Source organism: Ischnura elegans, chromosome 10 (assembly GCF_921293095.1).
Source record: "Ischnura elegans chromosome 10, ioIscEleg1.1, whole genome shotgun sequence".
Classification (NCBI taxonomy): Eukaryota; Metazoa; Arthropoda; class Insecta; order Odonata; family Coenagrionidae; genus Ischnura; species Ischnura elegans.
The window spans coordinates 106777970-106790303 of record NC_060255.1 but is presented as its reverse complement, the minus strand read 5'-3'; the positions used below and the strand labels follow the sequence as shown (position 1 = coordinate 106790303).

Below are 12334 nucleotides of genomic sequence, written 5' to 3'. Positions count from 1 at the left end.
AAGTGGATCCTAGCGGCACGAAGAGATATAAGAATATATCTTTGTCAGCATCAACACTTATCTGCTGAGCTGACCATGCAAATGTAAGTAAATGGAACATTTTTTCTATTCGTTAGTAAATCACCGAGGTTGTGCATGTAATCTTTCGTATGTACTAATACGATTAATGGACCGCTAATTTCTATCCAATAAGTATTTAAGATTATTAGTTACTATGTTCACAGTTTAATTACAATTGAGCATGATCTTTGCTTTCGCGGCCATAGTAAAAATACAATCCATTCAGACCGATTAAGTTGAAACATCAGGGTTCTCGCAGAAGAATCCACTTTGTTAGCAGTTAGTTATGGCATTAAAGTATAGGTCTCAATCTCAATTAAATCGTATACGAAGACTTTTTTCTTGAAAATGAATAACCATTGGAAATATGTCGAATAATTATAATAATTAATAAGCTGTTCAAAACATAGCCATCAATTTAACTCTCTCCGATCATTATCATTTAGGTATTGATTTGTGCTTCAGTACATTTTTCACGAATGCCTAAATTGCAATGAAAGTCATAAAAAGTTATAATGTTATCAATTTTCACAATTTGCTGGCAATTTCAGTAGAAGTTGGAATTGGGGCAGAAATAATATCTTCGGAAAATAATATTTCAACTGGTTTTAATATATATTGGATGTCAGTTTGTGAATGCAGTGTAAATAACAGGACATAACTGAATTGTCAATAAGACCTGAAGATGCTGGCAATAATGCTGGTGAAACTATTGTTATACAAAATGTCTCATGCGACAGATTCCTATAAAATATTATCATCATGAATATTTACGATTCTGTGAAAGACTTGACGCATCTACCTTTGAAAATGAAGATTACAATGTATATACTTTGTTAATTTCATTGCAGATTTCCGAGTTGGCCCTAATTGGAGGCAACACATCTAAATAAATGATTTTAACGAACTATCCGGTATGTCATGAAAGACATCTTGGAAGCCAACTATAGCTGAATAGGTTACAAAAATAAAAGAGTATTTTCTGAGCTTGGCCTGAAAACAATAATTACATTTTTCATCATTAGAGGAGAGATACTGAGGCAATTCTAAATCAAAAGGATATTTCTTTGTGAAAACACCCCAAAAAACATCTATTCTTCAGTAAGACTTATTTCTTATTAAGCTCTTCATCCCCACTACATAAGTTATTGTATAACATATCTCTTCCTTATTTTCCAATAAATTGATCCTTTAAAAATTTTATAAATTACCTATGATGATTAATTGGACTACATGTTGTTGATATCATTGTCATAGAGAATACCTCTTCTTTTACAGATGCAGTTCGACTTTATCACCTAAATGCTTCATCTAAGGAATTAGAAAATTACACAAAGGATTGGTTTAGACATGACAAATTTAGGGATGCCTAGAAGAAAGGCCATCATATTGATCATCCTAATCAGTAGTGCAGTTCTCACCTCTTTGTAGCATTAGTGTGTAATTAATTTTCCCATATTATCCCAAGTAGCAAAATCTTATGTAAAAATTATTTTAAAATATATTGCGAGAACATTTTAAAATGATTTTAACATCATTTTGAAAACATATTATCTTTCTCTGTTTCAACGTTACAAATCTTTTTTTCACCATTTCAAAATGATTTTGACATAAGTTTAAAATATGTCCTACTCTTGTATAAGCTATGAAATATAGATTTTAAAATAGTTTTAAAATATGTTGTAACTAATTCAGCCTCTTTTAAAAATGATTAATTGCTATGTTAATATGATATAAGTAAACACATGTTTGAAATTTCGAACTGTGCCAGGAACAGTAAAAAAAATTTCCCACCTAACAATTATCCTAGCGTCAACAGACATGAATGTTTTGAAGGAAATGGTACATGCATCGTGACAAGTACAGAACCTCCTTCTCAGCGTGCTTTCACAGAAATCCCACCATTACCATACACACCTTGACAATTTGGAAATCAGATGTCAGAGTTTGGATTTGAAACGAATTCATTCTAGAAACATGTATACTCAGTCCTTATCCCTTTTTAGTATGCAATAAAGCACATATTGAGAGTGTTTTCAGGTGTTCCTTGATTGCATTCTCGGATCGTTCACTGTCCATTTTTTGATGATATGCCTTCATTTTGGGATATTTTTTCCAGAAATTCATTATTTTAAATTTCTAGAAATATTATGGAAAACTGCCAAAAAATACTGTTTTGTGGATTTCAAGATGGCGAAATTAAAACTCACTTTTGAAAAAAGGGATTCATTTTTGGTAGACAAAGTCTCCAAAATCATCTGTATTACTTGTTTTATGTAAAGCTACTTGTCAGTTACCACAATCACCTCCAAGGAATGAGAATGTTTATACTGGTTTATTTTATCACACTTGGTATGACTAAGATTGAAATGACCTAATTATTTCAAAATTATGTTAAAATTATTTTAAAATGTGTGTAAAATAATTTTGAAATTGTTTTAAAATAATGTTCACATAATTATTTTTCTGTGAAATTAAAAAACGAACATTTTTGGCAAAAATAAGCCATTACTTCCTGCATATCCAAGAATATACTATCAACAAAATGAGATCAAATGGTACAAGACTTAAAAAGAGCAACGCCTAATACATTATTTTAAAATTATTTTAAAATCTTGAAAAAGTCATGAATTTAGCCATCTTATGATATTTTGATTTTAAAATCATTTGAAATAATTTTAAAATCATTTTTCAATATTCTTTTGCTACTTGGGATGTCAATTGGTGTTTTAACTTTTAAGTTATATTGAATAACAATATTAAATTTCATAAATTTGATATCTTTGTGGAAGTATTCTGAAGCTGTTTATTAGTTTAGCTTCTTTTAAAATTCTGTTAGAAAATAAATAGATTTGTGATAACATAAATGCATAAAAGTACTAGAATTTATTTTTCTGTTAATAACCAAATGAGTTTGTTTAATGGTTGCACAAAAGTCCGCAGAGGTGATGACCATGTTGTCAAAGCTGGCCAGCGATTTAAATGGAAGACATAACATAACATAACATGGGGAAGAAGAAAATCTCAGGAGCTATGCTTCGTAAGTTACTTCAAATTTTATTTTACCTATTGGCTTAATATAAGTTGGCTGGAATCAACATGGTATGAGGTAAAATAAATAAGAGCAGTAACTTAAGGGGTTGTTATGTATGAAAATGTTGTGAAAAATAAGGTCCTCTCAACCACTGTTTCATTTCATTAAAAAAAAAGAAAGATTGTTTTGACAGAAAAAGTGTAATGTTATGCATTAAACCAAATTTTTGTCCATTTTATCGTGTTATAAAATTTTGCTTGACAAATGTTCTTAATTTTACTTTTTCATTTAACAGGAACTATCAAGATCATCAAGAGGGAGTAGAGGAGGCAACAATTGATGATTTATAGTTCTTCTTCAAACAGCAATAAAGATTGATTCTTAAACATTCCTGCATTTATGTTTTTAATTTTAATCCTAATTGCATGAAACCCTTGTTACCATTATTGTACAGCTGCATACTAAATGGTACTATAGTGTACATCATGTACACATCATGTACCACAGCAGACTCGTTACTAACTGTACACAAGTCAGCGACAATTGTTACACAAGTTACACACAAAACCTACACAGATTGGGCCACTTTACCACAAAGTTACACAGATTGTACACTGGAGTTACAACTATGTACACTATAGTTACACACAGCCTACACAGAGTTTACCGTTTTCCTACAGTAATGGTACACTCCAAAGTTACCATTAGGTTACACAAATGTTACCATTCTTTTCTGCCAGGGCTTTTCATTAAGTCATTGCAGGAGGATAAAAATTAGGATGCATTATTGAACAATCGATGATAGCTGACATAAGTGAGTCCGTAGAAGTTGCAATGCCAGCCTTCCAAATTTACTGAAACTTCGGCTCTAGGAACAAGTATTATTTAATTATCCTGATACTAATGATTCGAATTACATTTTGGTTATAACTGAAACATTAGTTTCTAATTTTCACTTATCAACTCCTTATTAATAGTATGGATGATGCCAATGAATGGAAAATCTACAAATAAATAAACATTAAAGAGCTTTGTGTCAGCCATTCGACAGGGACTTTATTCTTCTTAAATCAAGACATAAACATTGATTATGTAAACAATTATGGACACTTTATGTTGGGAAATATTGCAAAAACTTCTTAAGAAATTAAAAATGCACGTCGACGATTCGGTATCTTTAACTCGATAGATGCACTCGTTGGAATCGCTTCGATGGAATTGATGTTTTTTTCTTTCGGCCACATTTCGTTTCCTCAAATAATCCAAGCTCTTACCTTTACCTTCAGACACAAATTTGCCTTTAAATCGGCATAAGGAAGCCATATCTTCAGCCCAAAGGTATATTTAATAACTTAAGACTATGTAAAGTGGATAATAAATCGAGTAATATTGTCACAATGCAACGTAACTCTACGAGGTAACGTAAACAAACAAAGATGCTCAACCGGTGTGAAACTACGATATGTAGGCAGCGTTGTCGAGTTGGTGGTCAGCAATTATAAATAAACCATTTTTCCAAATTAGGTTGAAATTAACAGAGCAAAAGGTCTCACTAGTTAGGTTCATTTTATTCATCACATAGTTATAAAGCTTTACTGTATTTCCAGAGAAAGTATTTAAATTCTTCCGATACCTAAGAGTATTTTGATTGATTTAGCATTACTTTTAATTTTTATGAATGACAAATTTAGCGATTATAACTCGTAGTATTCGAGTTTATCTAACTAATGAAAGCAGTATTTCGAAGCGCAGGTTCCTCCTTAAGTAACTTAATAGTTTTAAGCATAATTGATTAATAATCATGTTTTTAATTAGTGAGCACAACTGAATATTATTGCAACCTTAAAGCATTTATTTGAGCAAACAGCTAAACTGCTGAAGCAATGAAATACAGCTGAAGTTATTTTCGCACACATTTGTAACACCAAAAAATATATGTAGCAACACTTCACACGCATTGATGCCCGTTAGTTAAATCAGCTGCTTACCAAAACGGCCGCCATCTAGAAAGATAGCACCATTTCCGCAACTTTCGGTTTGCAGAGTAAAATTTAAAAGCAACCGTCACATCACGTCACATTCTTTTGTTTAAAAAACGTCACCGCAGACATACAAGTCTGGACTAAAAAATCGGGTTTTACGCAGAGTTTTTAAAACTGTGTATAAATTAATTTTTTTCTGGGTGAGAGCGAACATGGTAAGTAAGCGTATTACTTGAAGGGTCGAAGGTTGAGATATTTTGGAGCGGAAAATGAGTGGATAATATTTCATGACCATTGCATACAAAAACGGCCTTATGCCTTTATAATCGAATGAATGAAAGTTCACAGCATTTACAAGTTTACACGCCCTACTAAAACGCTACCTAGCACATTGAATGGCGTCATTGCTTTAGTTGAAATTCCAGATTCTTCTACTCGCAGTATGTCATTCATAGGTGTTGTTGCAATGAATTAAAATTCACTCAGCAAAGCTTCGTGTCTTCTGGCGGCCAAAACTCGAGACTTGATATCGATTTTAATTTCAGAATTATGCCCATGGGAGACTAGTCTGATCCTCCGAGGGCTCTGCATGACTCTAGTCTCGAAGATTTATCTCAACACCGCCGAAGGAAAATTACTTGAAAGAACAGTCTCAAAAGAACGACATTGTTTCGAATTCTGAGACTTTGTATCCAATGAGAGTTGTGAAGCATGCGCACGTGTGCCCACTCAGTGGCGGCTGGTGGTAATTTATCCACGGTGTGCAATAGAGCAGATAGAGGGTGATTAATGTATATTTTGTTAATTATAATCCATGAGCATCATATTTCGTCGTAATAGAATACATAGCATGCAAGACATACCACTGGTACATTCTGCCCTTACAACTGCATGAACAGAAATAATATAAGCATGCTAATGAAAACAATTATTCTAACCACACCTTTACGAATGGCAGTAGGTGAAATTCATTATCCTTTCCTCCTTCCGAGCGAATTTCTCTATCATCTTGTCATCGATACCAGCCTGGAACTTTTTTTTTTCAATTGACAACATCGTCAAAGCAGTGAGCCTGTCCTCCTCCATCTGGTTACGTAAGAAAGTTTTAACACGTTTAAGGGTTGAAAAAATCCTCTCTGCTTCACTAGTTGTCATCGGAATTGTCGCAAGAATTTTCAGTAGTTTAATTGTTTCACTGAATGTGTTTTGAATGTTATTGTCATCGACGAATCCTGGTAGGGCAACGACACTAGAGACTTTCCGGAAGTCCTCGCGAATGTAAATTATTTTAAGCTCAGGTTTCAAGCTCAATTTTCAATTTGATCCATTGGTTTCGAAGGTAGCAGAGATTTGCGTTGCTTAAAAAAAGCCGCCATTTTCTGTGGTATGAACAATATGTTTTATAAAAACTGTTAATAATAGATCTGGCTTTCATAAATCAAAATTCCCAAGTATTTGGAACGAAAACTACGAGAATACTAAGCGCTCAACGCTGGGTAACTTGATTTTACGCGCAAAAAACGGGTATTTTTTTTTAGAAAAAATGAAGTACAGGAAATACTATGGCGCGAAAAATTTGTTTAAGTAAATGAGCTAACGAAGATTCTCTTTCGTACGCTTTTTGTTGCATTGAAATCGATTGCCTCGTTTGGATGACAGAGATCCTCAAACTCGGGTGTCTTGCTTTTTTTTACAGACAGTATTATGGGATCCTGGGCGCAGGTAGCGTAGGCGGCAGCTACAATACCTGCGCGACACTCACCAAACATGCGCGTGCGCACTCGCGTCGTTTTGAGTCTGCTCCCAGCGCCCACTTGAACAGTACAAACCTCCCCGCTTACCTCGTCCCGCCGAGTACCCTCAAGCGATCGCATAGACCAATTTTGCGCCCGGCGCGATGCTACAGGATCGCACACTTGCAGAGCGGTGAATTCGCCAAGGAGATTGCTGTAGCGTTCGGAGCTTCATAACACATCCATAAGTAGACAGGATTTTTATCCTCTTCGTCGTAAAGGAATAGTTATCTTTCATAATTCATTCATCATTCACTTGCTAACATGCGTATATGCACGCGCCGCCACTGTGTCCACTGTTGCAGCAACTGAAGTCTCATATGACTTGTATCACGTAGTCTCCGAGGGTGGTCTCACTCAAATTTCCAAACGTGACTTACTCGACTTACAAGACTCAATTTCGGACTTTTAGTCTCCACTGGACACGTAACTTAACGCGAGAGACTTTTTAACGGTAGACATTTGTAGCACAGTTAATCGCCCCAGCAAAACTCGTATAAGATGAAGCAATACTTTAGCCTCCTAAATACGGCCATCAACTCGCTCGTCGCTCGATGTTTCTTCAATTAGTTTGTTTCTGCAGCAGGTTCGCATAGTAACCGATGTAATTAGATTCTGTTCACTCAAATTATAATTTGGAGAGCCTTTTTTTTCAATTTTTATTTCTAACATGCTTTCACTCATGCGATCTTCAGTGGTCACATCAGGAGTATATGGCGTGATGACATTAAAATTTCGATCTTCCTGAGCAAACTGAAATAGAGGAAATAAAAAATTGTCCACCAGCATATGTGGGGGCACTCCACATGTAGGAAAAATATGTTTAATCATAGCACAAAACACAATGGATTGAATAATAGACCAGATAAGCCTATATAATTTCCAGAGTGAACCTGACATTTCTTCCTCATCGATTTAGGTTTAATCCACAAAATTAATTATCCGCAGATGAAGTAATGGAGTAGTTAATTCCGTTTTTAGCGAGCACGCTTTCGGCCAGCCTGCGTGGTGATTCTGAGAAGCAATTAGCACTCAGCGTAGGTGTCGCGTTTCTGCTGTGGCGGTGGTCTGTATCATATTACGTCCAGGTATAATTGCAGGTGTTGGGTTGCTGCTGAGTATTATGTTTCGGCCGAGTAGATTTTCATCCGTCCCTGACATTGAGACAAACGCTGACTAATAATGCGCGAGCAGACGAGCTTGAAAGTTGAGTTTCGTTTTGATCCGCGGGTGGTATTTTATTTCCCACCCGAGCAGACGCGCCTGATGGAAAACGCGCCTGATGGTGGATAATTATTTCCTTCATTTTTATCGGCTCTGTACGCCGTCATTCGGCTGACGCAATGAATTATTGCTGCTTAGGAATCGTGGTTCCCGAGAAAGAATTTTCGAACGGAATGAGTTTTGCTAAGTTGTCCTGACTTGTGTTTTTCTACATATTATTGTGCAATTGTTACAAGTCGATCATGTAATCCGATCAGCAGAAAAATGTATTAAGTCCAAAATACAAAATGTAATAATGGTGAACACAAAAAAATACTTTAAGGCCCTCTATATTCTGTAGTTGTAAACTTTTATATGTAGTTGTAATTTATACAGCCTCACCTCACAGCCTCACGGTTTTTTGATATCATGCTTGATATATTAAATGGTAATAAGGTGACTGAGGTCATTTTACGCATTTGACCTTTAATTCGTCAGCCAGATATTTTCAGCACTTTTCTTCGTGGATTTTTTTTTGTAGATTGTGACTTTATTAGGAAGAGAGGTAGTGGTGGGGGCTGCTGGTGCTATGGCGCGTCTAAGCTTGTGCCTCATGGAAGTCTTGGGACGCCGCCAGAGCATGCGCATGCGCCGTGCCGCGGCGATATCAACTCGTTCTGCGCATGTCAACTCACTCGTTGTCATCGCGGCGGCCGTATAACCTTGGCGTTGCAGTGTTGCAGAATACCTCGTTTTGGTGACCAGTTTACTTATTAGTGTAAATTGTTTTAATGTAAATAGGCCTTGTTGTAATTGACTTAATCGAGTTAGTTATTGTTAGTGTTTTGGTGTTAGTGATTGTTTCGTGTATTAGTGGTCTCTAGATTGCCTGAAAAAGTCACCAAAATACATAAAATATTCAAAAATTTGGACCGGTTTCCGTTCACGAATTTCATTGAGAATGATACGAGAAGTTTGCAATTTGTCGGCGTTTACCAAATAAAAGTTGAGTGGACTTCATCTAAGAGATAGATGTAGTCTTATAAGAGGGGAATTTAGCTGCTGAGGGAAGAATTATCGAAGAAAAAAGAAATGTTTTCTTATTAATGCTTTCAGCTGGAGCTGTTCTCCACTCAACTGCTCCGGGAAAGGGTCAAATTCACGGCTTGCGGCTTCTTTCACATGGATCCTTCAATACTCACCTCCGTAAGTGATCAACATCAGAAGTAATGACCTCCTGTCTCAGATATTGGCGTACATTATGGTGTCCTGCATGATTTTTAGTCATAAGACCAAATTCCAGTCCAAGGCCGCAACTTATTGTTTTCAAATGATTACAATGGTAGTTAAGTTTTTGTTGAAAGTTGCATGTGTGGATGAATTTTGTGGTTTGGTTTCATCAGAAAACAAAAGACAGATGAAATCAGCTTGATGGCGCAATGCCGAACTGAGTTGTTTTGAAAATTTCGGTTGTATTTTGTCGAAACTTTCCGTCTCTACATCATCATTAACGTTATTTTCCAATATTCAATGGGAGGCTTGGAGGTAATTAGCTACGAAATCAACTTTTGGTAATAAAAGTTACCGTTCCCAATGTTATCATTTAAATTTCAAATCGTCAAAAGTTGTTTATAGTAAATTTGATCTCACCTCAACCCCGATGTTTCATAGTAGAGAAATACGCTATTCCGTGCAACTGAAACACAATTAGTCACTGCTGTCTTTAAAAATTCATTGTTTGGTTTTCCTGTCTTTAGAATGAATTCTCAGATAGATGAAATGTCCACTTATGCAGTGAAATTGAAATGTGATGTCTGTCGTTATTATTTAAGTATTCTACCGATTAGGATAGGTTTCCATAGAGTGCCTAAGAAGAATTCTGGGAGCCTCCTATTCTATCATGCACTTCCCTCTTCAATTCACAATAAGACAATTCACAATTAATATCTCTCAAAATCATATTCTTTTCCTTCCTCTCCTTCGTTAACTCAACATTCTACCCTAATCTAACACAGTTTTCAACATTCCCTCCCCGCTAAGTACTCGCTCCATCCATACGTTTTATCTCCTCCATATGCCATACAGAAGCTGCCTCTTCTCACCCACCATGTCCAGCACTCCGTCGTTCTTCTCTGCCCTCTTCTTCTCTGCCCATTCTCCATTCTTCGCCACCCCCGTTATCTCGAATGCCTCTAATCCTCTATCTGATATCTCCCTTTATCCCCTGGACTTTTTCATGTGGACCTAATCTTCGCTCTCTATGATGTGTGTTTGAGATGAATAATTTGTTTCTCCTGCCAGATCGCCGCTACGGTGACGACGAATCTTGTGATGTTGGTCCAGTTCCAGGCATCTCTCACGTACGCAACGAAATCAAGTATGGAGACATCTACTCACGCGAATGACAGCGAAATTTTGGTGGTGTTGAGCCCTGAGCCTTGAAGATTGGGATTCCACACCATACAAGTAAGTCACTTATTATTTTTGAAATAAATCAAACGATTTCGTGGCCGGTCCATTTTGCCCTTGAGAGCATCCTTGAAGGCGCAGACTGTGTTTACGTTTCCCAGGACCATCAGATATCATGCAAACCCTTGTGCTGAGAAATCCACTCAGGCGGGACTCGAACCAACGATCCCAGGATTGGCGAGCGACGCATATACCCCGTCCATATCGAGGCCAATAGTTGTATGGAGGCAGCCTGTTTATAGAAATATATCACCATACAAATGCATGGTTATTGGACTAGCGGTTGAAGTTGCCATCAGAATGTTACAATATAAAAGTAATGCTTGTAATAAATAAAGTTTTTCTTGCAATATTTTTTTCAATAAACTTTAATACAAAAACCAATTTTTTTTCTAACGATTCTCTATCATTCTCCTTTCTTTTATGATCGTAGCGCCGTGATCGGATTTTGGTGGTTATTCTTTGAATTGATCTCTATATTTACTTTTAAATTTTTAATTGAAATCGAGACACTGTTCCAATTATGATAAAAGTATATTGAATTTTCATCTGATTCTGAGCTATCCTGAAAATTTCAGCTTGATTGCTAATCGGAAAGTGGGTTAAGATTGAGTTGCAAGATTTGACCCGGACAAGATGAAAAACAGAAAAGCTAGTTCATAAAAACGTCATAAAATTATTAAAAATTAAAAAATTAAACTAACCACTCTACGAAAAATGAGCTTCTTTGCTCCATGGCGTATAAATGAGCGAGCACTGAACACCATCTGCTCTTCTTCTTTCTGCGGAAGAGCAGCAAACTGCTCCTCACACAGAACAAACTTAAAATTGATGTTTTTCAATGCCTCAATGCCTATTTGGTCTATCTCCACGTCTTTTAAATGTCCATTTTATTTGCATACGTAGACGTTTCCTTCCATGATTCACGATTTTAGTCGGGAGAAAAAAACGCATCGCAAACTCACGATCGACATAATCTCCGGGCAAAATTTTCACATTGAGAGTGTCATTACGCATTTTTTCTGAAATCGTGTTTACAGCAAGAATTTTCACTTTAGGAGTAAAAGTCACATTTTTATTTATTCGTTCAGAAATCATGATTATAGCAAGAATTTTCACTTTATGAGTGTCATTTCATTTTTTAATTACTTCGATCAGACATCTTGTTTATATCAAGAATTTTCACTTTAGGAGTGCCATTTCGCATTTTTCTTATTTCGTTCTGAAATTATGTTTATAGCATGAATTTCCCCATTTCGAATTTTTATTACTTTGATCTTAATCGTGTTAGTGGTAAAGATTTTCCCCTTAGGATTGTCATTTCGAATTTAAATGTCATTGTTCTATAATCGTGTATATAAGAAAAATTTGAAAAAACATCGTGCCATTTTCCTTACTTCGTTCTAAAAGCGTGTTTATATAAAGAATTATCACTTTTGGAGAGTCTTCTCTCATTTTCGTACTTCGTTCTGAAATCACTTTTATATCAAGAATTTTCATTCCGCATTTTTATTACTTCTTACTGAAATCGTGTTATTATTAAGGATTTTCACTTTTTGAGTGTCATTTCGCAATTTTTCTTACTTCGATCTGAAATCGTATTTATTGCAAAAATTATCACTTTAGGAGTGTCATATCGCATATTTCCCATTTCGTTCTGAAATCGTGTTTATGTCAAGAATTCCTTTAGGAGTGTCATTTCACTTTTTTCTTAATACGATCTGAAATCGTGTTTTTACCAACAATATTTACGTGAGGAATGTAATTTCGCTTTTATATTACTTCGTTCTGAA

The 12334-nt window shown here is 35.7% G+C and overlaps 1 long non-coding RNA gene across 1 annotated transcript; it reads left to right on the top strand.

Moving 5' to 3' along the window:
- Positions 1 to 9150: 9150 nt before the first annotated feature.
- On the top strand, positions 9151 to 10869 carry LOC124167303. The gene is made up of 3 exons (XR_006866654.1): positions 9151 to 9278; positions 10374 to 10538; positions 10643 to 10869. It is a non-coding gene; the product is annotated as an uncharacterized LOC124167303 (long non-coding RNA).
- The last annotated feature ends 1465 nt before the right edge of the window (positions 10870 to 12334 follow it).